The sequence below is a fragment of the Coptis chinensis genome, chromosome 4, assembly GCF_015680905.1.
Source record: "Coptis chinensis isolate HL-2020 chromosome 4, ASM1568090v1, whole genome shotgun sequence".
In the NCBI taxonomy this organism is placed as follows: domain Eukaryota; kingdom Viridiplantae; phylum Streptophyta; class Magnoliopsida; order Ranunculales; family Ranunculaceae; genus Coptis; species Coptis chinensis.
In genome coordinates, this window is record NC_141459.1 from 72663614 (window position 1) to 72688434 (window position 24821).

The 24821-nt window shown below is 39.0% G+C and overlaps 1 long non-coding RNA gene across 1 annotated transcript; it reads left to right on the forward strand.

Moving 5' to 3' along the window:
- The first annotated feature begins 518 nt into the window (after positions 1–518).
- Positions 519–17252, forward strand: LOC147504708 (uncharacterized). The gene is made up of 2 exons (XR_015193112.1): positions 519–833; positions 16600–17252. It is a non-coding gene; the product is annotated as an uncharacterized LOC147504708 (long non-coding RNA).
- The last annotated feature ends 7569 nt before the right edge of the window (positions 17253–24821 follow it).

The window sequence follows — 24821 nt, forward strand, 5'->3', positions numbered from 1 at the left end:
TTTACCTTAGCTGTCATTGTGTCATTACTTGTAGAATACCACAATGCAGTGGGGAAAATGAGGAGAGGAAGTAGTGTATCAATAAGAGAAGGAAAACAGGCAATGACTGTCAGAGAGAAAGCAATGAGGAAATGTCTAAGAATAAGAGAAGTTTTCATCATTGAGGAAAATGTCATTATTTATTATTATTATCAAGACAGGAAACAGTGTATCACTTTACTTCATTTTAGTCCAGAAAGGAAATTTACTTTTGTGTTTTGTATTACTTTTATTCACTATGGCGGAGCTTAATGACAGATATTCCAAAGGCGGTGAGAACAAGCTCACCGGCTTTCATTTAATTTCTCTGCTGCGAAGCAAGGGGGTTGGTAATTACTTTTCATTGGTTTTTAAAACATGTTTTCATCGATTTTCTTCTCTTTTTTGGGCTTGATGTTAAGTGTGAGTGGTCATTTCGTATCTTTGTTCACAAATCCTATTTGGCTTGTTAAGACTAGATTGCGCCTTCCGACTCCCTTGCATCGAGTCGGCCGTATTCTCGGTTTTAATGGTTTGCTCTATGTTTCATTTTTCATATTGGTAACCGAGTTAGCTACTTGTCATGGCGAGAAATATCTCCCAAGTTTTTAGCTAAATGATTATTTCGTTTTTGGGATGCTCTACTTTATTATTTTGACGGCTATTTCAGATTATACAATGCTTGCTACTTTCTTTTTAGTTTTCATTTCCATGTTTATGTGCATTTGATGGTCTAGAATATGCTTTATCTTGAACAGGAAATGAAAGATCGAACGCAAATGATTTGAATTTTGAGCTGCTCAATCCATCTTCAGGTAGTCGTTGCACATGCATTTCATTGGTAGTTATGATATATGTGTATGCAGTACTCTACAGAATATGTTAGTCTAGAAGTGTAGTTGTAAATGTATAGGGTATGATGATATCTGTGTCGTGTTGTCGGTCATAAAAGTCTTAGTTATACCACCAAATTGGTTTAGCTGGTCTCGCTACAAAATATGAGAAATTATTATTTTTTTATTAGCAACCCATCAACAACGGTTTATAACCGTTACAAACGAATTTTAAATTATTTTTTTTTAAATTAACTAACAACTTTGCAACAGTTAAAAACCGTTGGTAAAAATTTTAACAAATTACCAATAGTTATAATAAGCGGTGGAAAGTTCTGCTTGCAACGCTTTTTAAGCGTTGGAAATTTCTGTTTGCAAATATTTCCAACACTTTACCGACGCCATATTTGCAACGCTTAAAAAGCGTTGCGAAAATTATTAGCAACGCTTTTTTGCCATTGCAAATAGCCTGTTATGGTGTAGTGTAGTACCGATATTGTCTCCCACTTAATCACCCATTAGGCTAGGGCCACAACTTGGCCATGGGTGTGGGGTTGTATTTGAAAAGGCATTGGTACCTGTGTAGTTTAAGTAAGCACTAATCGGGAGTAAGTCGCTCCAAGAGCTTATAACGATTAATCCTATTAATAAAAAATAATCGCCTTGGTTAGCCTTTAATACATATGTCACATATAAGTGATATAACAACCTAAAACAAAATAAAGTAAAAAAAAACTACAAGCCTGAGTAGTGAAGTGCTAGTTGGCCTAAGGGTTTTCTTTTGTGGTTTTTCACTTTTTACGGTTTTGATTATTTTTCCTCGGTGAAGCGAAACGTTTTCAATATATGGATTCGTGAGCTTTTTTGTGGACTTACATCTTTTTAAAAAAAAACAAACAAAACCTGCAGACCTATTAAGTGGCGCTTTTTTTATATCGATTTCTTGAAAATTGGCCGATTAAGTAGAAGAAATCGCCCGATTTGTGGCACCCACTCAGACCTCTAAATTTTTTCTTGATCGGATCAGTCGAGTGGCGCATAGCGCTTATACGCCGATTAATAGGTGCTTAAATTGCCCAAAGGTACTAGTTAGAGATCTTCCCACTTTATCAACCCATGATGAACTTCTTTCTTGTTCAATGTGGGACTATTCCTCTTTTTCGGTCCACACGCTCTAACAATCTCCACCTTGGACCGAACTCCAAGGGACTCCATTTATTCATCATCAAGCATGATCTAATGCCTAAGCTTTGGTGTGTCTGGGCCTCTAGGGGAGCATTGCTCAACCCTAAAGCCTGTTCCACCTCGAATATCATTCTGTGTTGTTAGATTATTCACCTTGAGTTGCACCCTCTCAAATCTCCACAACATCCAAGGGGCACCAATCTTTGGTGTAACGGGCACACTTCGTTAAGCAACTCCACATGAGTTGCGGCCTTTGCTAGCACTCCATCTTGAATGATTTCATCTCTTGGGCTTTAGATTTTGGCGCATCATTCCATGTGACCTCAAATCGAGAGTTCTTTGAGAACTACACAAAAGGTGACCTTGGAAAGGTCTTTCTTGGTAATGACCAATCTTGTGTCATTGTTGGCAAAAGTGAGGTCCATGTCAAGTTGAAAGATAGGACATGGTTATGGAGAGATGTTCGACATGTTTCGGATTTGAGGAAGAATTTGATAACTACCAAGATTCTTGGGTGGGTGACTTCCTTGGTGTAATATCCAAGTTGAAGTCATTTGTGATAGAGAGTTACTAGGTTGAGGTGATACTTCCTAGTGAATTCTCCCAACAAGTGGTGTAGGGGATTTTTCGAGTTTCTCTTGATCTTCCTCTGTGCCTTGTGATCTAGGAGCTTTATATAAAAAAAGAAAGGATAAAATGATTGTGAGTTCAGGGTTGAACCGTCTGACGGCTACCTACGTATCTCCTTGTTTATTTAGGAGAATCAAATCCTATTTTGCGTAGTTCCTAAGAGCGAAATCCCTATGGTTTATATATGGAGAGCTTTGAGAGTCCTTGGGTTAAGGTTGTCTTCACCGCTTGTGAGTTCCCTTCCATCTTTGGACTCTATCTTTCCATTAGGAATTTCCTTTTTATGGAAGTCTAAATCTAGACCATATCTTATGAGAGGTAAGTTTCCTTGCTGATCATAATGTCCCATCGTTTATGGAAAGATTATATCTAAAATATAACTCCCAAGATATGTAATCACGATTCCTTCCTTATCATCAAAGATCGCCCTCATTAATTTCCTTCTGTTTAGGAACTGTCCATATCAGTTCCTAACGACTTGGAGAACTGTTGTGCTTAGAGGCGGTTAGTCATGTGCCTGACACATGTCCACTAAACACTCATGCGAAGCACGAGTTCACTTATTCACAGAACTAATTCGATGGTCCTCATCTCATTCTGGACATTGATAGTCTCAGGTTATTTCCCGAAATCCCCCTTACAAATGCCCCCTTTCATGCCATCTAGCACGTGGGTGCTTGAAGCGACACTGCTTTTGGCGTGAGAGTCTTTTTCCTAAACAGTTGCTGGAACTGCTTACGTAATCAACTAATTAAGGCTCTGAAAAGACGGCTCAAACAGACATGCCATTTCCTGAGAAAGGTAATGATGGCAGTTCCATCCTGAAAAGGCGCACCGCTTGGGCTCATCCTAACCGTCCATCTTATATGTATATAAAGCAACTGGTGAGAGAATTCTCATTATCTCTTCTGTTACCTTTTTCTGCATACTAAACCTTTTGATCTCCCGTTAGGGTTTAACCAAAACTTGAAACTTTTCCTCTTTTCCGATCATGAATCCCAACTGGTCACTTGTAAACTTCGGAGATCTTTCCTCCCTGGAACTGATCCGTAAGAAGTTTCACATCCCTGAAGATATCGGACTGGAGTGGGGGAGGCTATCTGATGAGTTGGCCTACAAGGAGGTGGCGCTCATCACCATTGCTCAGCTTAGGGTCGGACTCACTCTTCCCCTCCACCCATTCTTTGAGAGTGTCCGATTCACTTTTGATTTTGCTTGGACAAAGCGGGCCCCTGTTATACAAAACTGTCATGTATTCTGCCCTTCTTGCCAAGAGACACGGATTCGCTCTGAACCGTTGGGTGTTTGGTTATTTTTATAAGGTCCGGTGCATTCGAGACCAATCATACTATTATCTCGTGACCAAAGACAAGAACTCTCCAATTGTCTTTTTTTAGGGGAAGCAGAGTGACGAGGGCTGGTCTAACCACCATCTCTGTGTGCTGGGTGATGCTTGGGACGTTCGTCCTTCTGATGATGATGGTGAGCCTGTGGGAATTCTTGTTCCTAGAAAACACACCCATGCTCTAACCAGTAAGTCTCTTTTCTTATGAATTTTTCAATCACAATGAGAGCCTTTCAACTGAGTTTCTTTACTATCATATTTTTTTTTCCCTAGATGACTCTTCCCCATGGAATCAACTAACTGCAACTGATGCTGCTACGGTGGATATCATCAAAAAGATCCCTAAGGAACAAAGGATGCCTTGGGTGATAGTTCCTGATCCCACCCATCTTTTTGAATATCTCAACATGTCTGGCACAAGAGTCAGGCCGCAACTTGCCCCCTCGACTTTTCCCCTTTTTTGGGTAATATCTTGTGAATTTCGGCGCGACAACACTCCCTCCTCCTGTTGATCAGGATGTTGGACTTCTTCCTCCTCCAGTTCAGGATGACTCCTCTTTGATTACCAGAAGAAGAGGAAACCGCAAGGAGAAGAGTTCAATGGTCGCCGCCGTGATGCCGCAAGAACATCGGTTTCGATTCAGAGAGCTGCGCGGTCGCTGACGATTATTGTGATCATCACGGGAGGGGCCCTAAACTGCCTAATGAACTTCTGGCGGCCAACAATTTTAAAAAGGAATTGCATGCGTCCACCTGATCCAAATTGAAGAGAGTTGATTCTGCCTCTGATGTTGCCCCATCTGGTAAGAAAATGAAATTTCGTCCTCTCACCGTGAATGAAGAAACACCCTTTAAGGTTCCTGCTACTATTCCTTCACCTGTTAAGTCTTGCAAGAATATAGTTGTACCCTTAAGAGTTCCAGGTCCTCCTACACGTTCTGATCAAACTGGTGGTAATGTCCTTCTGACTGTTGACCCTTCCCTCCATGATAATCGTAAAGAGAAGGGCATTGTCGAAACAACTGTTGTAACTGTCGCTCTCCCTCCTCCTAAGTTCAGGGATAGGAGAGGCCAGAGTGAGTGATGACATTCCCTTTTCGCCAAGATCTCAAGATTCTCCTGAAAGGGAGATGATCGTGGAGATGAGGCGTTGGGGACGAACTGATGAACTCCCTGTTACCAACAAGCATTCTGTTAACGATGTTGATATCGCGCTTGGAGTTTTGGAAGCTGTGCAACTTCCGATTGACAAGGCTGAGGCCAGCATGGCTGGGAGCCTAGACATGTCCTTTCATTGATCCGCTATTCATCTTGCTAAGGTAAAACTTTCCCTCTCTGTTCAATGTTCTGTTTCTCTCATTGTGTCACTTACACACTCTGTATCCTTTTCCAGTTAGTGAATAACTTTTTAGCCATGAAAGAGCCTATCTTCGTGGCCTCAGCCGGTATAACCACTGATGATGTGGCTACTGGCGAGCTGATCTGGGCAAAGGAGACTGCTGAGAAAAGAGCTGAGGAGCTGCAGATCCAGGTTGAACATCTCTTGGCTATAGAAAGGAAAGCCGATACTAGTTTCAAAAACATGAGAGATATGATCTCCAACCTTCGGGGCTCTCTGGAATTCTACTTGGAAGGTGAAGTTCTTGGAACTGCACTCCCATTTCACCACTCTACAAGCAAAGCATGACCATGTCCAAGGGGAACTTCACCGTAGGAACACTGAGATGAGAACCATGGGTCAAGCCATTGCCCATGCAAATGATGTCATGTCAGGTTATGATAAAGCTCTGAAGAAGAAACATCTTCGTTATGATAAGAAGGATGATGACCTCCTGGCTGAGACCTCCAAGTTTTATTCTGAGGCGGTGTAGGAGGTGAAGAATATATCAGCTAAAAATGCCATTCGTTTTGCTTTGAAGGTACTGGATATTTCTGAAAAGTCTTTCAACGCGGCCAAACAAGTTAAGTTCGAGGAGGTTATTGAGGCTATTGGGTACGTTTCTCAGCTGGGTGATCAAGGGCAGGTAACCAACCTTTTTGTCTTGTTTCCTGATCTGGACACCAACATCTTTGTTATTCAAGCTGAACTTATGCCTGATGCTTCCTAATAAACGTAAAATTGATAGTTTTACTAATGAATAAAGCGATGAAACTCTAAACGCAAGTAAAACTAAAACTGAACTATACTCATAATTATCAAAGATTTCTACTCTCGATACTATTGAAGTAGAGTTGGAATAGAAGATTCGTTCCACTCCTAGTTCTTTAGCATTCAAGTTTCCTACGACTATCAATTCTACCAAAGTCAATGAGAGTTTTACGAATTATACTACGAAATGCTACGGAATACTAAAGTTTGAATCTAGAATAAGAATTAGGGGGGAATTGAATCCATCTTGAATCCAACTTAAGAAACTAGAATAGATTGTTGTAATCCAATTCTTACGTTCTTATGGTAAGAATTGGTCATTCTAATCCCTAATTATACATGGCATCTCCACCAATTCATAACTAACATATGACGACGTCCACCCATTTTCATGGCGAATCAACGACCTTCTAGAGTGGAATAGATTCTTACAACAATTCTATACTACACAATCAAGTTTTTATCAAGGCTTCATCAAACCCCTCTAATGGAAGTTTAGCCTTGATTCATCAAACTATTATTTTCATATGAAATTGAATACGACATAATATAAAGGTTCTACCTTTATTAAATTTAACTAAACAATAATTGAAATCTAAATTAACAACTAAGAAATCATTAAATAACAAGAATCGAAATTAATCTAAACAATCATTAAATAACAAAGATCGAATTTAATAAGAACTAACTATTTTATTTATCTAATGAATAAACAATGATTTAATACTGAAATTAAAATAAGAATAACAACTAATTAATTAATTGAAAAACTATATCTATAACTAAGCTTTAATGGCTACTCTAATGGCTACTTTCTATCCTCAGCTAATTGATACTTAAGAGTTAAGTCTTGTGTGTGGAAATGGAGGAGATCAGATCCACATTTTAGTGCATGGGCTGACAGTCCATGTTTTGGGCCGGAAAATCGAGCCCAAAGCCCAATTTCTTCAGTCCATAGGGCCCTTTTCAGCTGGCTTTGACTTCAACAGATGTTTCATCCACTTTTGCTCCTCTAATTTGGTCAAGGTTTAGACCATTGGAAAGCTCTTTCTGAGACGGTCGTTTTAACATAAGGTACAACCAATTCCGAGGCCTGAGTCTAAAGATACGATCTTCGGAAGTTCTGCTAACTTTTGTGTGTTGTTTCTGCCCGCGTTGACTCTGACTTTTCAGCTTGTGACCGGGCTTTACAAAGGCTTTTTCTCCTTGAATCTTGGCCTTTAATCATAGAACTTCTTAACAACCAACCCTTGCTCATTTATATCGCCAAAGTGGCACATTTCTGCATATAATTGACTTCAATGCCTGGAATACAAAAAAGCACGTAATTAGTATTAACTCTTATTTATTACTCGATAATTGATCTAAAAGTATTATTTTTTAAGGGGTTAAAACTACATTTTGGGCTCTTATCAAACCACCCCCCAACAAAGATTTTGCTTGTCCTCAAGCAAATATAAGAAATTAGCATAAGTGATCAAAATGGAGTTCTAACTAATCTCGTTTAAGCGAGTGTGATTGCATTGACCATATCACAATAAGGCGCTTAAACCACTAGGAATTCCCAGTGGACGAGTTATAAATTTCGTGAGAGTTTTCCATGAAGGTACTCACAAACTTCATCTATACTACTACTTCTTTAAATAAAACTATTATTTCCTTATCTATGTCTCAATTATCTATACATCTCACTATTTAGCAATGAATACTGAGAATAATCAAGTCAAAACCTAAGCTAATATATGCATAATAATCAATCATCTACAAATAAACATATATACAACTGATAGAGTAATACTATGAGATGAACTAGCGGTGTCCGTTTCAAAAAACTCTTCGGATAGCATCCTTAAGTAGGTCCTCACATAAATGTCAAGACAAAAACCACTCGATTTTTTTGGCTCAAGTTTCATTACCCCCAGGTGTCGCGATGGGCACACTTTTACCTTATAATCTCAATGACACACAAGGAAGTTCTGAGTCGATCAAACACATCTCATCACTTACTATCACACTAACCTATTCCTAATTGAGCTAGGGTTTTATTAGGTGTCATGGGGGATTAGGAGATGATTTAAGAAGGAAGAAAAACGGATATTCAAAGAGGACAAGTCCGAGATAATAGAGGCTTCATATTATCTGAACTAGAGAAACCCTTGTTCTTTACTTTTTCTTCTACACTTTGTTTTAAAAGATCCTTAGCCATATTTTTTTCTTTTCTTTGGCTTTTGACTCCTTGATTTTATTTGTGGAGTTCTAACTCTTTATTTTCTTTTCTTTCTTTTATTTTTTCTTTTTTTATATATATATATATATATATATATATATATATATATATATATATATATATTTTTTTTTATTTGGATGGAAACTTACTTTTCTCATTTAGGCGACTAACGAATTCTTGATTTCAAAGGTTCTTCTCTTTTCTATTATTCATCTCTATTCTCAGACTTATTCAAAGAATTGGGTAGGTTGATTTTTTATTTTGTTTTGTAATAAGGTAAAGGATTTGCGGTTTATGAAAGGCTCAAGAAAGGCTCAAGAAAGGCTCAGAGGGGAGACTAGAGGAAAATAATTCATAGGTTTGAATTTCTGGCTATATCGATCCAAAAAGAGCCTAAATTCTCGCTTAGGATATGGTATAGTAATCAAGCAAGTGGACGTGTGATTTCCCTATCCGGATTTTACTTTTCCCTCAGATCATTTCTCAAATGTTCACTCATATAAGACTTTAGGCTATATTCTCACAGATTTGTAGAATAAGTACTCAAATTTAGATTTCAAAAAACTTATCTTGAACAATCATAGATACTCATGTAACATATTTATAGATAGATCTGCAAAGGATTATTACCTATATATTAGCCTAAGTTTCTAAAAACTATTCTAATGCAAAAGCTACGTGAGACTTCTAGATTATTGAGAGCATAGAAAAGAAAACAATACCAATATTCCTAAGTGTATAGCATAATTTTTATTTATATTTTTTTAAAAATTTGAATTTTTTAACTAGAAAACAAGTGCATATTATACATATCTATATCCTAACAGATGCCTTTAATTACACGTGTTTCTATGCCTCCCAAACAAAGAAGCATGCTTTGTCCTCAAAAGTATTTAAATAAATAGGGTAGAAAATACCATTAAAACGCCGTGAAATTCTAGAACATCCGCAAAATAAGGTTAAACATACTAATATAGAAAAGAAAAACCGACGAACTCTATAAGAGTTCCACCCGTAATGGGGTTAATGAGAAACAAATTGCTTGGGACATAAGCATACACTAACCTAAATAAAACTAACCTTAACTCCCATTTAAGCATTTCCTTTATTTCCTTCTCCAAAGAGAAGGTTCCTTCAAGATCCCGTCATGCCATGATAACTTGCAAGCCCGCGCCGTGTGTCGCCAACTTGTGGTTAACCTGCCTAGTGTTACTATGTCCGATGGGGTGTAAGGGAGCAACCAAATGAGGTTGCACTCGCCATCCCGGCCCAAGTCATTACTTTCGAAATGAGCAAACCACCCAATTGGTGGGTCTCACGACTTCAACCCTTTTCCAATTCGTGGAAGGGGTACGTAATTCAAGTAGAACCGAGCATGATGCGCAAACCAAAAAAAGCATAAGAAGATGCTTATGTCGCGATGCTTTAGGCTCTCTCTTAAGACTCACCACTAATACTCTGAATGTCATATCGGGGGCCCCTCCGCCTAAAGTAAGGAAAACGTCACCAAATGGTACTATTTGCAGAGCTAAACCGCGATCCCCAAAATATTCATCGGGATGAATAACATAGTGGTGCCAACATTTAGGGACAGGCTACCAAGGGCTATGTTGTAACTCCCTTGGTCCATTATACGAAATCCCTCCCCCATAATACTCATGGAAATATGTATAGTTATAGAGGTATGCATTATCGGTCATATATCCCCACGTGTGAATAGGATCAGATATTGGTATTCCCGAAACTAATGCTACCACATACTTATTGAATTCTAGTGGTGTGTCATCAACCGTGACGGAGAACTCTTGTTCTCCATTCTGGTTACAATAGAACTTAACATTATTGTAAAAAAATTCAGTAAGCTTAGGTGAATATGAGTTATATTCACTTACCAGAAGATGCCTCCATCCGAACTGCATGATCCTTTTGCGGAACCAATGTCCATAAGTCTCGCTCCCCAACAAGTGTTCGAAAGACTGCTCGAGTATTACTATAGGAGAAGTCCTCACAAAACTACTCTTTAGAACAAATTTAACGATCTTTGAAACAACCCACAAAAATTGAATTTTTCTTGCCCACGGGGTTCGGGCCCGAGGCGCTTCTTTGGTGATTTTTCAAGTTCCGTGCACTTTTGCAGGGGCGCACTCACTTTGTGCTGGACGGGCGGGGTCACGTCCAGGATGAAAACTGGAATTCCAAGTGTTGTGGGTGCGAGGTTGCACTTTCACTCGAGGATTGGTAGGCGCCGAGTCACGCTTTGATGAATTTAAATGCGACAAATTACTGCTTTTTGCGGCCATTCGAAATGCCGATAGTGCTAAAATGGATAAAAAGATGGGAATCATGGGAGTGAAAGGTGAGAGATGAAAGGTGAGGTGTGTGTGGGTTGTGAGTGTAAATGAATGAAATTTTTATAGGTTTTAAGTTGCTAAAAAACGAATCGGAAGTTACCAAAAGTTTTAAAGGCAATTGCCGAAAACAAAAATTTCCAAAACCGAAAACGAAAACAACCCATATTCTCTATTCCAAAACAAACCTAATATCTTTTAGGTTGAATTTAGGATAGAAACTGCCTAATTCATCGAGATTTCATCCTATCACAATATCTATTCATAGTCATGCCCATATCGGCAATATTCCCATCAATCATCGCAAAATTATATAATAAATTTGTGGATCATATAAAAATCATGCTAGACTAACTAATACCACCCCCAAACAATTCGGGAAGGTGGGATTAACAATAAAACAATGCACAATTTGAAAAGAATCATATTATATTAAAAAAAATGAAATTCAAACAACATTTTAACTACCGACTTTAAATTTAACTACTAAATTTAAAAAAACTTAATATCCGAACTAATAAAAACAATAAAAACAACTAAATAACATCGAAACACCAATTTTTTCGAAACACCTAGCTACGTGATGAAGATGGACCCTGAGATGGAGATTGGGCCTGGGATGAAGAAGGCCTCGAGCCATCCGTCCTTTAACAACGACGCTCATGCCTCTCAGACTCATCTGAAACAGAACCCTCTGGGGGTGGCATGCGTCGTAGAATCTCTACTTGGAACAAAGGCCAGGCTTCCATTCTTTGCTTTCATCTCGCGTGATATTACGATTGTGGACGGAAGGAGTGCCTCCATGTTACACAAGAGATCCTCTTGACCCTTTTCGAGGTTTTCAAAACTCGTCTAAAGGTTCTTTTGTTTATTTCGAATTATAATATGTCTATCCCGTACATCTTCACAAATAACATAAATGCAACGCACGCCAGTATGCAACACTAACATGCGTTCTAACTCAGATGTACACTTTTCAAAGGCATCTTCATCCAAACATGTCATGTCCTCCATTTCCTCATCCAAATCAACCACCCTATCCTCCAGCAACATCCAAGTCTTTTGGATACACTCCGTATAAATAATTTCGTTTGAATGCAATTTCAATATAGTCCGCTCAGTTCTTGGTTTCCCCAGATAGCATTATCTTCGTAATTAAAGCGAGAAATGGTGCTCCGATGATAATGCGCGTACATGTCAAACCGATGTCGCTTCACCTTCTCCTTCCCAATGACGTTCTTATCAATCCACCGAAGCTCTGACCCGGTTGGTTGGTTCGCAGAGACGATATTTGTCGAGCACAATGAGAATTCTCGATTGTATTGACCTTCCATGAGAGTGTCGTTCATCAATGCAGGAACTCCATTATACTGGGATTCCTGCACGATGGCGTCGAGGTGGCGTTCAGGCGTAATGCCTAGAATCTCAGCCAACATCTCTCTCGATAATTCTTTCCTAACCCCAGCCACTTTCATGAAAACTTTCTGACCATCCAACTCTCTCTTCTTATAGAATTGTTCGACCAAATCGGAGTGGTAGAAATTATTTGTCAAGTACCACAACCTATTCCAATTCCTTCTAATCATCTCATCACGAAAAAACCGCGCGAAGCGGTCGGCCGTAAAAGCTTGTTCCGGCAGAATTCTTCGTCTTAGAGCAATTGAAAGTTTTGAATTGATTTGGTGTATGTGGTGTAGGAAACGATGTGAAACAACCCTACTTAAAAAAAAACGATGGTGGTAGGACAGCTGTTGCGCGGTAGTTCAAATATTTTGTGGTTTTTCTCTTAATTTTCGGTGTTGGGGATGGTGGTGGGAGTGTTTTGGGTAAGGTTTTGAATTTGGGCGTGGCTGTATTTATTTTTTTTTTTTTTTTTTTTTTTTTTTTTTTTTTTTTAATTTTAGGTTATGGTTTTGAATTTGGTAATGGCGGTTTTGGAAGGTGAAATCGCGAATGTATTGTTGAAGATGGAGACGCACGTGCATTGCACGTGCACGCGAGATTGGGACCAAGCCCAATTTGATTTTTCGATTTTTCGCACAACTTCAAACTAAATTTGCCACTTCGTTACCAGTTCGATTTTTGCGAATGAGCTATGGAAATGATCAGGAGAGAATTTCCAATCCAATGATCCATAAAAGACTCTATTCCGACGGTGGATGACATATAAGAAGATGGAAATGCCTCAAAGTACGTGTGTGACTTAAGTTATGCGAACGAATGAACTCTAATTTCATAGATAAAGTCAACCCGAATCGAAATACAATTAAACGGCCTATGCAACAGAAATAGAAAGTTAAACAATCCAGTACATAAACGAACACCCCATCCCCAAACAAATTTTTGGCAACGAAGTTTAGAAAATTTGTTTTAAAAGCGGGTCTTTTAAAGTCAGATTCCCGAGACTTCCTAAATTACTATTTTTATGATTTTAACAATTTTTATTTTTTTATGAATAAGATTTAATATAAGAAAAACAATAAAGCAATAAATGCATAATTTACACCATAGAAGAACATGACTCAAAATCTGAGAAAACATACAAAAGTGGAAAACGTGAATTATGTTTAACGTGGACTTAGGATCCGTTACTTATAGCCACACACTCCATAAGGAGGGCCCGGTTACCTGAGTGGTGCACTTACCAATATATGGAATTGTAAGGAAGGACACCAAACAACAAAATGAGCCGTTTATAGTCAGATACTCGAGACTTTAACAAATAACTGGATATATATATATATATACCCTTCAGTTTTCGATATATCAACAGCTTAAAGAGTTGGGGGTCTTTCCATAAATAAATAACATGGAATGCACTCCCAAATAGAATCAAGCCCCAAGATTCTCTACGACGCAACTTATTAAAATGAAAGCGAAGTCTGATGGATCTAAAATGTAACCGCGCATGCACCTTCTTTTTCGTCTTTGAACGAGAGAGTGTCCAAGTGAATGATCGTGAGAAAATGGATGTTTGTGGAAGATATGGTGGATATGGATGAATTTTAGACGTAAGGAATAGAAGAAATGAGAATGTAGGTTTGGCACAAAACTCATTCATGGTGTAGGTGGGAACTGTCTCAATTCTGAAAATAAAGGTGTCAAGTGCCTTTCCCTTGGGAATTATTTCTGTATTAAGAGGATTTAGAAAATCATTAAGTACAGAAGAAACAAAAGGGGCAAGCACAAACTCCAGGTTCCTTTGAAAGGGTGGAAGGTGGGGAATATTGGTGAGGGAAGATGAATGAGTGTCAGCTAGAGCTCTCAGGTCTAGATCATTAGAAGCCTTGAGATATGCCAGACATTCCTCAATTGGTGGGTCAAAAGAATCACTGGGATAGAGGGTGAAAAATTCAACTTCCGTCATAGCGTCAAGGGATAAATGGATGTTGGCAGGGTGGGACTCATGAGGTGGCAGGGAAAAGTTGCAAAAGAGTTGAAGGAAATCTTCCTCAATTTACTCTACGTCCAAGGAGTATTTGTCAAAGTTGGAACTTCCAAAGGAAAGGAATTTGTGCATCTGGTCATTCGAAAATTTGGTTTTAAAATAATCATGAGCTAAACTCTCCATCATGCTAACCTCTCCATCGTTATTCATATAAGGCAACTGTTTGATTGTTTTAAAAACGTTAAGCACAACGGAAAGATGGCCAAAAGACAAAGACATCGAACCATCGCGGCAGTTTATAAGCGCGTTGGCAGTTGCCAAGAAAGGGCTCCCTAAAATGATCGGAATAGAATCGTTAGCGACTTCTGTATCGAGGATAACAAAATCCGCAAGATAGTAGAAATCCTGAACCTTATCCAGCATGTTTTCCACTACACCCTTAGGATACTTGATAGACCTATCAGCTAATTGCAACGTCATTGTTGTAGGTTGCATTTCCTGTAGACCTATTTGTTTATATAAAAAATAAGGGAGTAAGTTAACACTCGCCCCGAGGTCTAATAAAGTAGTGGTCGTGTGTATCCCCCCTGGTGCATTATGCAATGAGGACAACCAGGGTCCTTGTACTTAACGATTCCATTGTGTTATGTTAAAGTTGGAAACTGTTCAGTTAAAAAGGCGTCTTTGAGAATCTTTGTCTTACTCCTAGTAGTGCACAACTCTTTAAGAAACTTAGCATGGTGAGGTAACTTTTTAATAGCTTCAAGAAAATGTAAGTTTATCGTTAGATTTTTAAAAACTTCTCTAATCTCGCCAAAATTTGTATCCTTGTTTAACATAGCTAATTTCTGAGGAAACGATGGTTTCTCTCTATATTTAGCATATGGATCAACAGGATGGTTAACCTTGCTTTTATGTTTCTTAGGCTATGGTTTAACTGGTACATCTACAGGGGTAGGATCTTCAGTTTCTGTTTCGGTATCTAGTGTAATATCTAGTGTAGGGACTACTTGTGGGGTAACTATAGACATAGTTAGTTTGTTATCCACCACTCTGCCTGAATGGAGAGTGGTGATGGAATTTATCTCCCCTACGTTTGCATTTTCGTTACTAGTATTACCGTTTACCTCAAAGGCTGTGTTTGGTGTTTTAGGATTAGGTATCGCTTGTCCTGGAAACACACCTTTGGGTTGCACTTTCTCTTGAGCTAACTGTTGTAAGGAAAGTTGGATGGCTTGTAAAATCTGTTGTTGAGATTGCATAAAGGTATCAAAACAATCCAGTTGTGGAGTAGTATTTGCTACTGGTTGTGTGATAGGAACTATGTCACGTTGATTATTAATGGGTGGATTTTGATAGTTATTATTTACCGGAACGATACCTCTACTAGTATTATAATTATTATTGTTATAATTATTATAATTACCCTGACCTTGTCCTTGTCGTGTTTGAGCTTGGTTGTTATAATTATAATTACCCTGACCTTGTCCTTGCCTTGGTGGACCTTGGTTGTAATTGTTTGTTGGCCTAACAATTAGGTTAAACAACTTTGGAGGTTGTTGATTATTTCGCCAACCGAAGTTAGGATTTTGTCGCCAAGCTGCGTTAGGAATAAGAAAACTATTAATCGAGCAAACATTATCTTGTTGTGACTGTTGTTGTTCATAGGCGAAAGGATAATAAGAGTCGGGATGCTCTGGACTCAAACATAAATTACATGGATTGGAGTTGACATTCATGATGGGGATAGGCGTTTGTTGAACAGAAATAGCCTCTACCTTTTTAGTTAGATATTAGATTAAATTTTTAAGTTCAGGATCTGGTTTCATCTCAAACATACCGGCCGCCTTTACTGTTGTAGAAGAACTAGCGTTGCGGGAGATATCGTCACTACCCCTAGTTATTATTATTCCTAGTTTGATCTTCTAAAAATTTATAAGCCTCTGAAGCTCTCTTACTTATGAAACTACCCCCATTCATTATGTCAAGCACCTCCTTGTGGTGGTGTAACAGTCCCTTGAAAAAGGCACTAACTAGCGTGTCTTTCGCGAGGTTATGGTGTGAACACTCTATAAGTAGATCGGTAAAACGATTCCAAGCCTCTAAAAATGATTCATGAGGATTCTGTCGAAAGAAATGAATCTTGGAAAGCATTTCATCGGTCTTCAGTGGTGGGTAATAATGTTCAATAAATAGTTGAACAAGTTTAGCCCACGAGTCCACAGAATTTGGCGTTTGGGCAGTTAACCAAGACGCCGCCTTATCGGCTAAAGTGAAGGGAAATACCCTTAGTTTAATTTGTTCAGCACCAACCGTAGAATGGTGGAATGTAGTAAGGACTTGGTTAATCCTACGCATGTGATGATGATAAGAGCCCAAAACTGTAGTTTTAACCCCTTAACAATCATACTTTTAGACCAATTATGTGAATAATAAGTAAGAGTTAATACTGATTTCGTGTTTTTATGCATTTCAGGCTTCAAAATCCATTATGTGCATAAATGTGCCACTTTAGCGAGATAAAGGAGCAAAGGTCGGTTGCTAAGGAGTTCTGTGATTAAAGGCCAATTTTCAAGAGGACAAAGCCTCTGTAAAGCCCGGTCAAAAGATGAAAAGTCAAAGTCCACGCGGGCAGAAACAGTGCACAAAGTCAGCAGAACTTCCAAAGACCATATCTTTGAACTCAGACCTTGGAATTGGGCCTACCTTACGTCAAAACGACCGGCTCAGAAAGAGCTTTCCAATGGTCTAAGCCTTGACCCAATCAGAGGAGTAAAAGTGGATGAAAAGTTTGTCAAAGCCAACTCCAGCTGAAGAGGCCTTTTTGGACTGAAAGAATTGGGTTTTGGGCCTGATTCTCTGGCCCAAAACATGGCTCCAAGCCCATGCACGATTTTGGATCTGAAACATATAAAAACAAAGAAAAGCTTAGTTCTTAAGTTATCTAGTTATATTTAGAAAACTAGTTCCTTGTAATGGTAGCTAGGGTTAGATTAGAATAGCTTATAGATCTAGTTTTAATGGATTTTAATTAAGTTTAGTTTCATTTTCATTCCGTGTTTTAGATTAAACCTTTAAAATATTGTTATTCATTTGATTAGATTAAATAAATAGTTTATTATTATTCAATTCGTTTTATGTCATTACATTTATAGATCTAGTTTAATTTCTTGTTGATATCATTTCTTAATTATTAATTAGATTTCAATTATTGTTTAGATAACTTAGTAAAGTTAGAATCTTGATATTATGTTTAGTTTAGATTCTTATGGAAATGATTGCGGAATGATTCTCGGTTAAACCTCTATTAGAGGGGGTTGAGAAGCCTTGATGAAAGCTTGATTCCGATTATCGTAGAATCGTCGTAATTTCTATTCCACTCTAGAAACGATTAATTCACCATGAAAATGGGCTTAATCGTTCACATGCTAGTTATGAATTGGTAGAAGTGTCATGTGTAATTAGGGATTAGGAAGAACCAATTGTTCTAAATGAGCGATTCAATTCGATTACTGACGATTAAATCGTTAGTAAGTTAAGTTGAGTTAAGGTGGAATCAATCCCCCTAATTCCTTATCATAAAATCAACGCAAAGATTCAAGAGTTAATTAGTCGTATCTTGTGGGTAGTTGCATGATCGAGTTTATAATTAAGTAAAATCTCTCATTAGACTTTAGTTAAGATTATTTATACTTAAAGAACATTAATATGTGAAAGAACTAGGAGTGGAACGAACTTCCTATTCCACTATATCTGTTCAATAGATAGAGAGTAGAACAATCTTTGATAAACTAGTCACGTAATTTCGTATAGTTTTACTTACGTTTTGAGTTTTATCGTTCATTTCGTAGGTAAAACTATCATGTTTACGTTTGTCAAATAGCGCCGCTGCCATCTTAGTTTCACGTTCGCATTATTTTCGTAGTATAAGTACTCTTCTTAAAGTCCCATTTCACCCACCCACCCTGGTTCGATTCTAACTGTGGTTGTCTTTTTCAAAGATTAAACTTCCTCGTAAAAATTGAGCGCACTCAAGGCTTCAAAAGGAGCCTCGACCTGCTAAAGTTCTTGGAAGTTGAGCGACCGCGCCAAAACACCTTAATTCGAAGTTTACACCGAGCGCTGCACGCTTCAAAGTGAGCGCTTTCACTGCGCTCAACCGATTTTTTGCCGGATTTCCACAGGTTTGTTTCGAACTTCCATTTCTTCAAGTTTTCAGTGTTCTAACTTGTTATACACACTGAGCATGCGTAAACAAGACGTTATTCATAAGCGAAGCAATGACGCAATCAGGTATTCCTTTCTTCCACACCTCGCATCTTCTGTTAGAGGTTTATACTAGAATATCAAGATTGTTTGGAGGTTGTCGTGTTTAGTTAAGTTTGGTCTTAACCTTGTATGAGATTAAGGTCTGGTCGAACAAAAACACCTAACGTAATTACACGGCAACGTCAACAAGCACGCCTATCTAGTATACCACTCATTGCACCTCTAGCTACTATTCCACATACTCTACCTGACACAATGCCCGATGAAGGAGAGACTCCTCTCTCAGACTTTTATAAAGCTTTGAGCGATAGCCCCAAATCTTGCATCGTTCTTGCAGACCCAGTGGGGGATTTCCGAATCCCCCCAAATATTTTTAATTTGTTACCCGTTTTCCATGGTTTAGGGTTTAGGGTATTTTGGGTCCCCCAAAAACCTTATCAGCACATGTGTAGGATTGAACAAGTTCTTACAACATTCCACCATCCTACTGCGAAGTCTTTGAACAAATTAAACTCAGGGTATTTCCCTTCACTTTAGCCGATAAGGCGGCGTCCTGGTTAACTGCCCAAGCGCCTAATTCTGTGGACTCGTGGGCTAAACTTGTTCAACTGTTTATGGAACATTTTTACCCACCCCTAAAGATGGATGAGATGTTTTCCAAGATTAAACACAACCTAAGAAACAGAAAGCCAAGGTTAAACATCCAGGTGATACATATGCTAAATATAGAGAGAAACCACCGTTTCCACAAAAATTAGCCATGTTAACTAGGGATACAAATTATGAGGAGATTAAGGACGTTTTCAAGAATCTAACTATAGACCTTCCTTTCCTCGAAGTTATTAAAAAGCTACCACACCATGCTAAGTTTATTAAGGAGTTGTGTACTACTAGGCGTAAGACCAATATACCAAAAGACGCCTTTTTAACAGAACAATTCCCAACTCTATCTGAACATAACAGAATTGTTAAGTACAAGGACCCTGGTCGTCCTACTGTACAGTGCACCTTAGGAGATTCCTATACGACAACCGCATTATTAGACCTGGGGGCTAGTGTTAACTTACTCCCGTATTATTTGTATAGACAAATAGGTCTAGAGGAGATGCAACCCACTAAAATGATGTTGCAATTAGCTGATCGGTCTATTAAGTATCCTAAGGGTGTGGTTGAAAACGTCCTGGTAAAGGTTCAGGATTTCTACTATCCGGCTGATTTCGTCATCCTCGATACAGAAGTCGCTAACGACTCTATCCCAATCATCTTAGGGCGTCCTTTCCTGGTAACTGCCAATGCGCTCATAAATTGCTGCGATGGTTCGATGTCCATATCTTTTGGCCATCTTTCTGTTGAAGTAAATGTGTTTAAACCAAAGACACAGTTACCCGATTCGTCTAGGGATGGAGAGGTTAGCATGATCGAGAGCTTCGCTCGAGATTATTTCAACAACACGTTCCCTGATAATCAGATACCCAAATGTCTTTCCTTTGAAGGTTCAGACTCCAACGTTTTCATCCCTACACTAGTCGATACACATATTATGGATGAGGACGAGATAGATGACTTTCTCAAAGATATAGAGGAATACCATAGTAATGTGGATATGACCAAGCTAGATGAGGAATTCGATGAGTTTCTTAGAGCAGGTGATGAGTCACCCTATCAAGAACTGCTTTGCACAACATCCTACTCGACTCCCTCCTTCCACCCTTTCAAAGGAATCTCGAGTTTGCACTCGATCCTTTTGTTTCTCCTGTGCTTCATATTTTTTTAAATCCTCCTAGAAAACAAATACTTCAGAAGGACAATCCATTTGACACCTTCATTTTTAGAATTGAGACAACACCATGAATGAGTTTTGTGCTAAACCCACATCCTCATTTTTTCCATGTTTTCCTTCTACAACTTATCCATATCCACCATATTCTCCACAACCATTCACTTTTCCACACTTATTCACTAGGACACCCTCTTGTTCAAAGCCTAAAAAGAAGGTGCATGCTAGGTTACGTTATAGGTCTATCCGACTTCGCTTTCATTTCACTAAGTTGCGTCATAGGAAATCTTGGTGCTTGTTTGTGTTTGGGTATGTTTTTTGTGATATTTATTTATGGAATGATCCACAACTATTTCGGTTGTTGATATATGATAAACTGCATGTTCATACATATGTTTAGATAAAGTCTCGAGTATCTGACTATAAACGACTCAATTTTTGTGTTTGGTGCATTTCCTTTCATTTCCATATATTGGTGAGTGCATCATTCAAGTAACCGGGCCCTCCCTATGAAGTGTGTGGCTGTAAGTACCGGATCCTAAGTCCACGTTTAATATAATTCACGTTTTCCACTCTTGCATGTTTTCTAGGATTTTTTAGTCATGTTTCTCTATGGGGTGAATTATGTCTTTATTGCTTATTGTTTTTCCTTATAACAGTAAAAAAAAATATTAAATAATAAACATAGTAATCTAGGAAGTCTCGGGAATCTGACTTTAAAAGACCCACTTTTAAAAAAAAAAAAAACAAACAAACAAAAAAAAAAAAAACAAATTTTCTAAACTCTGTCGTAAAAAATTTGTTTGGGGGTGGAGTGTTCGTGTTTCCGTCCTAGAATGTTTTATGTCCCATTAGAGTTGCTTAGGCCATTTAATTGTATTCCGATTTGGGTTGACATAATCTATGATTTTAGAGTTTATCCGTTCGCATAACTTACGTCATGCACGTACTTTGAGGCGTTTTCTACTATCTTATATGTCATCCACACTCAGAATAGAGTGTTTTATGGATCATTGGATTGGAAATTCTCTCCTGATCATTTCCATATCTCATTCGCAAAAATCAGACCGGTAATGAAGCGGCTATGTTAGTTTGAAGTCGCGCTAAAAATCGACAAAAATTCGAAAAATTCAAATTGGGCTAAGGCCCAACTCGCGCGCACCGGCAGCGCACCTGCGCCCCTATGTTTCCACCAATAGTCGTGAGTTTTCATCTTCCAAACCGCCATTGACAAACATCCAAGCTTCAAACCCTAAACCAAAAATTAAAATTAAAAAGAAAACTAACTACACCCACGCCAAACATCCAAACCCACTCCAAATCTTCTCAAAACCATCCCACCTCCACCTCCATCAATTTACAAAACCAAAAACCACCGAAAAATCCAAATAGTGGAGCTGCAGTGCCACCACACCACCACCACCATCGTTTTTTTAGTGAGGTTGTCCCTCATTGCTTCCCCCTACCTTATTCAAACCCCCAAACCTTATCAAACTTCTAATGGCTCAACAACGCCGAATTTTGCCAGAGCAAATCTTTACTGGCGACCACTTCGCGCTGTTTTACGGTGACAAAATGGTTAGTAGAGATTGGAATAGCTTGTGGTACTCGACCGACGCCTTTTACCACGAAGAGTTAGTTCGACGGTTTTACAACACGAGGGAGTTGGAGGGGAATAGAATTTTTGTTACGGTGGCAAAGAGGAGGAAGGAAGTAACTCATTGGATTGTTGGTGAGATTCTAGGCATTTCGCCTAGAATCCATCTTGATGCCACGCTACAGAGTCCCAATATAACCGGGTAGAGCCTTTGATGCACGCTGATCGTTACCGGGCGGAACTACAATGTGAGCTCGCGATTGTGTTAGCCAGGCATCCCTCGAATCCAACCAACCGGCTGCAGCTCGATTGGATTGGTAGGAATGTCATAGGGAAGGAGAAGGTCACGACATCGGTCCGAATCGCCTTCACATTCTATGGATACTCCGTAAGCGGAAGTATGAGTTCTGTATCTTGGAGTTTTTGCTTAACATGATTAGGGGAGTGGGGAAGTCTATTGCACCTCTCCCTGTTTTGATAACCAAGATCATGCTGAAGTTGAGAGCGACTCCAACGTCTGATAGGATTTGCCTCACCCTACACCGAAATCCTCGAATTTATAAGGAGTGTATCCAACAAGTTTGGAGGTTGCCTGAGGATAGGGTAGTCGACGAGGAGGACGTCGGAAATGAGAATGACTCGGACGATGAGGAGGACTTGACATGTTTTGATGGTGATGCCTTGGAGAGGTGTTGGTCAGATGCAGAACGCATGGCTGTGATTCATCGTGGCATGCGTTCACTCAATACTATCTACGAAGACCTCCGGACTAGACAGGGCTACTATACACCATAACCGAGATTCATACCCAAATGAGAGGATGAGCGGTGGGAACGGATTTGAATCGAAATGGAATCTCGGCGCCAGTTCGAGCCAATATGCTTGCACGCTTTCCACCTCACGGGGATTCTCCTTCCGAGGATACATACATCATCGAGGCACAAGTCGCCGCGCCGCCAAAGATTAATGGTGTGGCAAGATCGGGAGCTCGGGAACCATCTCCGAGAGTGTGCCCTCCGCTACCGATTACCGACGTGTTTAGGGATAGTATAGCTTGATGATTTTTATTTGTAGTTTTATTATTGTTAGTTATTTTAATGTAAGTTTTAATTCGGTAATTTGAATTTTATAGTGAAATGTACTTTGAATGAAAATTTTAATATAATCGCGGTTATTTTCATTTTCATGCGTGGTTGTTTAATATTGATCCCACCTTCCCAAATTGTTTGGGGATGGTATTATCTATTCCAGCATGATTTTTATATGACCCTCATTTTTAGAAGTTATTTCGGAGTTAGGGTGAGAATATTGCCGATCTGGGCATATCTATGAATAAATATTGGTTAGGATGAAATCTCGATAAGTTAGGTAGTTTTATCCTAAATTCAACCTAAAAGATACTAGGGTTGTTTTAGAATCAAGAATATGAGTTGTTTCCGTTTCGGGTTTGAAAATTTTAGTATTTCCGAAAATTATCGTAAAAGCTTTTTGGCAACTTCCCGATTCGTTTTAGCAACTTAAAACCTATAAAAACTTCATTCATTCTACACTCACAACCCACACTACACCTAACTTCCATCTCTCACCTTTCACTCACACGTTTCCCGTTGTTCTTCACCATTTGCACAAATCAGCACCTCGAGGCTTCCTGAGGAGCGACTGCGCTAAGCCATTGTCGAAATTTTACACCGAGCACACTGCGCAAAAAACATCAGAAAATCCAAAGCACCGGAGGGCACTGCGCTTCAAGCCGAAGCGCACCTCGCATACGACCTCCGAGACCATAAATTTCCAGGTTTTCTGCGGGTTGTTTCGGATCGAGTTGCAATGTTTCAGAGGGTCGTTTTGAGATGACATCTCCTACAATAATGCCGAACAGATCTTTTCAAGATTTGTTCCAAAGCACTACTTATGGTGCTTGATTTCACGAGGTGATCACATACGTAGGCCGGGAACCGCTTATGGTAAGACTGATGAACTTTATTCTCCAAAGACTTGCATCTCTTATTTTTATGATAATTGTATTTTCTTTGAGAGACCGGATGGAGAACAAGTGTTCTCCATCAACATTAATGAGGAACCAATGGAAATTACCGTTCTTGCTAGCATTTGTTCTTGGACTTGCTATGCCCATTTGAAATACAAAACCCATGGTGCTATTGGGTAGATAATATGCATGTCTACACTTATGAGTTTTTGCATGAGTCGTATGGGGCAGGCATTTTCCGTATCGAGGACCAAGGGGAATATAACGTCACCTTTGGTAGCCTATCCATGAACATAGGAACTGTTATGTTTTGGATTATGCTAAACATTTTAGGGGAATGGAGTTTTTCTTCTGTGAATGATGCCACTTGCAACGTTTTCCTTGCTTTAGCCACGGGACGTATGTGCCATGACCTTCCCAGAACCTTGATGTCTAGTTTAGCTCGAGCCCATAGAATGAGGCATAAGTACATTCTTATGCATGTTCTAATTTCCCGTATTATGCTATGTTTCTTTCCTGTTTTTTGTACACGTTTCACGGATTGGATTACGGTCGACCGCATCGCGACCCACCAATAGTATTATTCGATCTTTCCGTGCAATGACTTGGCAAAGGGAGGATACAACCTCATCAGGTTGCACCCTACACCCCGTCAGACCAAGTGGCACTTAATAGGTTAGCAATAATAGATGATAAATGGCGCGAAACCTGGCAAATTATCATGGCATGGCAGGATGCGAAGGAACCTCACTTCTTTATAGAAGAAGACGATGAGGAGGATGAAGAATAAAAGCGGGAGATAAGGTCAGTTTTTAATTCCAGTTAGTGTCTGCTTATGTCCCAAGCAATTTTATTATGTTAACCCCATAATGGGTGGAACTCTTATAGAGTTGCATCAGTTTTTTTTATTTCCTATATTAGTATGTTCTAACCTTGTTTTGCAGATGTTCCAGAATTTCAGGCGTTTCCATGGTATTTTTCCTACCCTATTTATTTAAATGCTTTGAGAACAAAGTATATTTCTTGTTTGGGGGTGGGCATAGAAACACGTGTAATTAAGGCATCTAT